The following is a 6,147-nucleotide window of genomic DNA, read 5'->3' as shown; positions in this document are numbered from 1 at the left end:
GCTGTTAAAAATGAGATTTGTTCAACACTGGATGTGTAACTAGCTATTATGTTTGTTGCCAAAATCATATCTGAAGAAGAAGAAAAATATTTAAACAATATATATAATCATTTTTTGCCCCCTAATAGATGACCGTTATTTCCCGGGGGATCTGCAACACTTGACCGTCCTAGCTGGGACACTTCAAGTTTAAAATAGTCACAAAACAAACCAAAACGATAGAAAACTACATAAAAAATTCTCGATTCAACACAGTTTTAGTAGTCTCAGTGCTAGATAAGTGCTTAAATAATTAATTTTTACAACTATCCTCCGTTTATTTTGGACAGAAGTAAATGTCTGATAATATATTATGAGACAGCAACCCCTGAGTGATGATTAAAAAGCATAATACAAACCATAATACAAACCAGAACTAGATATCTCTAGAAGAGGACAGACAACCTGCAGACCGATTTATGGGGATAATATCCCTATTAAGGTTTCAGTGCCATATAAACTGAACACACAGAGTATACCCTCATGGGGATGATCAAGTAATCACATAATCACAACTTTGAATTTGTTGCCAATATAATCATATATTATTAATTCGTATATTTTAACAAATTTGATTCGTTTAGGGATAGTCACATGTTAAACTATATTTTCGAAGGTAGAGAGAAAACGGCGGATAGCAAAAAGCATATTGACCGGCAAAAAGCATATTGCACGGTTATTTTTAGAATATCTAAAAACCGATATACTTTGTGACGTCATGTAATCAATTTCAGGATATTGTTTAACGTTTTGAAACAAATAATATCTGTGATCGATTATTTGACGAAAAAAAAATCTTCAAATACATAAGATGTCCCGAAAAAAAAAGTAAATAAAATAACAACTAATTATTTGTTATTGTCAAGGAGACAATGTAATATCTATAAAGTTCCAAAAAACCTAAATGACGATTTTGATACAAACATGGTCGGAAATTAATAATATAACAAATATAGCCTTTGTATGAGGTCAATACAGGATATATCGACCCAAAGAAGTATATCGACCTCGGACTTCGTCCTCAGTCAATATACTTCTTTCAGGTCAATATATCCTTGTATCGACCTCATACAAAGGCTATATTTGTATAATAACCATATATTCATTTTAAAAATAATCAAAAAATCAAACTAGTAGTAATCATGAATTATTTGGTCTAATGATCAAATAAATTGCTATAAAAAAAACGACCAAGTAATCACTTAATCAAAACCTCCATGATGATAGGAGATTTTTAAAAAGACTTTGACTGGCTATACAGCCCTCGCACGGTCGGTATGACAGATAAACACAAAAACATGACATTGACAATCCTGTTAGGTGTTCAGTATCACACCATTATAAAGTATATGAGAAGAACGTAACCCGTAGCAGGCCAACAACTAGGTTTGGTTTTTATGGTGACATTTTTGTGTTTTGTCAAGAAAATTACCATGAAAGATTGGATGTGTGAATACCTGAACATATACGATGTCTGCATGTTGATTTACATACATTTACGAATGATGTCCTTGTACCGATGATAACATTTAGTAAATGTTTTAACATATTTATTTGTGTACATGTATTTCTCTGTCTTGTGTGTTTTTGCATTTATTTGTAAGTGTATTCCCGTCATGTATATAATCTTGACATTTTAGCGGTATATTTAATATTGCCATAAAGCGCGAGGTCTGGCTAGCCACAATACCAGGTCAAACCACATTTTTTTAAATGTCCTGTACCAGGTCAGGAATGTGCATGGCAGTTGTTCCTTAATAATTTGTTTCTATGTATGTTGCATTGTCGTTTGTTTTTTGTTGCACTTCAGTGTTCTGTTGTTTTGTTGCTTTCCTGTTATATAGTTGATGGGTTTCTCTTAGTTTTAGTTTGTAACCCAGATTTGTTTTCTCTCAATCGATATGTGACAATACTGTTGCCTTTATTTTTGACTAGTTTGTGAATTTGTGATATCGAAAACTCTGGTGTATATAATTTTTTTTAGTAAAACTGAGATTTATTTCGTTTAAATCGAATACGTTGTTACATACACGAACAAATCGAATAAGTTGAGATACATAAACGTATCATTATATGAATGTTACATTTTAACGATGGTGTATTTTACAATGGCGCAAGTATACTGTTAGCCAATGCACGATTTAATTAAATTGTCACTGAATGTAATGACAGATCCATCTCCCATTGCGTCTATGTTATTTTCTGAAATACATTTTCTAGACAGTAACAGACCTCCAGTGTGCCTTCGTCAGGATTTTATTTTAACTTTGATTGAAACGATAGCCAAAAAGGTAGTCGTTGATAGGGAAATAAATACATGCCTCTGTTCGAATAATCGCTTAGGAAGGAAATCCGAAATGCAACAATTACATTAACAAGGTATATAGTCACTACAGTCACATAGAATTATTAAAAATTTCTAACCATAATTTACACATCGAAAAAGGCAGATATATTTCCTTTATATATTAACATAGTAATTCAAATGTTTATGTATTGGCACCGCCTTGAAAACTCGCCCACTGATCTCTTAAGTGATGCTTATATTGAAAGCTCCTCTGATAAAGCTGTGGCTAATCAATCGTGGTATGCAAACATAAATTTTTTAGTGAAAAACTTGGTTTAAATTTAGCACTTTGTAAAAAAAACTCAGTAAAAAATAATTCAAAATTTTACTTAGAAAATGTATCAAAACTGATTTTTTAACATATTCACGGAGCCATCAAAAAGACTTAATTTAAAAAGATGATCACAGTTAATTGAGCAACTACTTTAAATTTAAACATAATTTCACTTTTGAAGATTACTTCAATATTAAGAACAGAGATAAGAGAGTTATACTAACTAGAGAGAGGCAGTTACGAACGAAAAATTGATGACCATGGAAAAAATATTACACTGCCAAGATCAGAGAGAACATGCCAGTTTTGTTCAATGAACTCGGTTGAAGACGAAGAACATTTTTTATTTAAATGTACCCTTTATAATAAGGAAAGAAAAACCTTTCTGGATGAACTCTTTGCAAAATACCCATATTTATCCCAAATATCCGATAGTAATCTGTTTATTTGGTTTATGTCAAACGATAGCCTTCATTTTAACTCTAAATTATGTGATTGCTATCCTAATTTTAAACATTGAGAAACTAAATATTTGCTTAACTGAAACTTATAAAACTTATTTATAGTCTTCACCAGTTCATTGTAACATTATATACTTGAATTGTTCTTTTCTGGGCAGTAAGAGTTATCCTTCGTTCCATATATACAATGTAGGCAACCGACTCTCCTCATAAAAAAATACATTTGTATTGGTATTTTTATCTGTATTTTATTTTTTTCATTTACATGTTGTAATGTAAAATCAATCATCCTTAATCAGAACGATAGTTGTATGTGTGAGTGGAAGAGAAAGGCTTTTTATTTTTACTTTATGTGATTACATGCTTGTTATGAGCCCTATGATTAGGAAATAAAATATCTTGATCTTATAATAGGTCACAAATTTGCGGTCTCTTTTTTCATTTATTTTCCCCTATGTTTTCGTGTATTTTATCGATGATCCATTTGCACTGAATTTCATACTGAATAAATTTAGTTAATTAGTTTGTACAAACTACTAGCAAACTGACAATTACTGTTCTTTTTCAACGGAAGGCATTATATATACTGTTATATTTTAGTACATATATAAATTGTGTATATATATATGCAGCTAAGATTCATTGGTTTCTTTATTTTCTTACGCCATTGTAAACCTGTATCTCTGAGATACTGTATGGAGAGGTATATTTAATCAATTCGCCAATACTTTAAAACAAAGTAGTTTGTGCTTTTAGTGTTGATAAAATTCTTCTACTTTTGTACCAAGCTAGTCACCTGTTCTCACTAAGGACAGTGTCCTCTACTTAATATTAAACGAACCTTTTATTTGGCTCCCAAACATAAACGTCAGACTGATGGAATGTCGAACTAATAGTGTGTCGGAACTATTTTTAAAAGTGTTGGAATATCGGGGCTGCCAAAATTTGTCACGGCTTTAATTAAACAGTTTACAAATATTTCGAAGCTCCATAATATGATTTAAGCTTGTAAAAACACGTATACAATATGCATAAATTCCTAAATTATGCACCTTATTAAGATCTAGTAAAACTCAAGTCTATAGAAACAGATGTAAATATACTAATTTGGCCTTTGTGCATGTTACGCTAATCCTCCTTTTGATGTCTATATGCTTTTAATGACATTATACGTGTATATAATCAACGAGAAATACTGCGAGCACTAGACACCCCCTCCTTTCCAGAGAAAAAAAGAAGACATGCACACACAGCAGTTACACATCGACACAAAACATTTGGTATTATGAAAGGATACATCAAGTTTGTGGCCTTGATTTTTAACGGAACATATAGGGAAAGAGTAGAAAAAGTTCATTCACATGCATAGCTTAACTTTCAAAATATGTATATTTGTATATGTATATGTATAATTTTGGTATGAAATTAAAGTTGAAGGAACTGGGACAACTCGCAAAACGCTGAGATTGTAGTAGAAGGCATGATTTTGACGGTTTTCTCATATCACAGTGGTGTTTTTCTCATGAAAACTAGGTGAAGTTACTAATTTAACATACAATGAACGTCGCTGCTATAAATGCTTAAGAGTGATGTACATACAAAACAAAGCATTGGGTGTTAAATTAGTAGTTTTATTCATAATGCGCGCAATATATTGACACGCGGCAAGCTAACATCACATCCTATTGCAGCTGGCCTATGTCTGCAAAACTTGATTATGTTCTATACAAACCGTCATAAAATGGAACTTGTAAATGGACACTTGTCTTCGTTTTCCTCGAATTGTATGCCCACTGATGTAAATTTGCGTTAGTGATTTTTTGACAAATCATTCAACGTTGCAAAAACAACGCATTTTCATTTGGGTGCATCATCTTCCCTTGAAGCTATTAGATGGTATGCTCTTAAATTATGCAACGATCTTGTAAGTTGAGCGCTACACACCACATTGGTCATTACTAAACTCTTGGAGGGGTTATATATATATCCAAGTTAACTTACCTTTAGTACGACTGATAATTAAATTTAATTAAGTATTTTCCACTTGTTGTCAAGCAAGTACTTATCAATCTTACGATGGACTAACTTCCACAGTTTTGAACTGTGTGCTTTGAATTTTTATCAATTTGAAATCAAAATAAACTCCGGTATTCAATTCTCTTATTAAACACGAAGATCAGTAGTCGACAGGAACCAGAACTACGGAGGCCAATCAGCTAGCACAAAGTTTAAACAACATAACATTATGATAGAAGCGAACTTTGGCCATATGGTTCAGAGAAGAATGATTGAATACAACTTGTATAAAGATTGGAAGTTACCCTATAAACAGATGTAATGTTTAGTGAGGTCATCAATTTCGGAAAAGACGAGTTTGAACACACAAATTAAAACTCACTGGTCCAGCTTGGCAAATAATATCTGTAATAAGGACTCTTTACCATATGTACCCAATTCCCTCCGTATAATTTACCATACTACGCTTTTTTCACATACTAATTACCATACATCTAGTATAAAGATAATATGTCACACGTACGAGATTTCCTACGCAATGATTGAGATACACTAATTCTTTTCTCGGGAATATCAACAAGCTGCTGCTGTTTTACAGTTGTCCGAAGTTTTTTTTTCCCTTTTCGCCTTGACTAGACTTTAGTCCAGTTTCCTTGTATCGAAGGCTATTCCTGCCAGTGGATCATTCAAAACACTTTCAAATATCCTCTAACCAATATCATTCTATCATTTTACCTTCACTCGACGTCGATCATTAAACCTTTCTTATTCACATCTGGTCTTTACGTGGGAGTATCAAACACGCTGTTTTCTTTTCTTTTTTTTTTATATACAAAATGTGTCGCCTGTAATCCCCCCCCTCCCCCAAAAAAAAAATAAAAAAAAATAAGCTACTTCATATCCGAAAACGAAATTTAAAATTGTTTTATCAATGCTCCTCATCCTCATCCTCCTTCACTATGAAATTGAACTTTGAAATGTTTAACTTTTCAGAATCATATATATTCACT

Source organism: Mytilus galloprovincialis, chromosome 6 (genome assembly GCF_965363235.1).
Source record: "Mytilus galloprovincialis chromosome 6, xbMytGall1.hap1.1, whole genome shotgun sequence".
Taxonomy (NCBI): domain Eukaryota; kingdom Metazoa; phylum Mollusca; class Bivalvia; order Mytilida; family Mytilidae; genus Mytilus; species Mytilus galloprovincialis.
Note: the sequence above shows the minus strand (reverse complement) of the source record.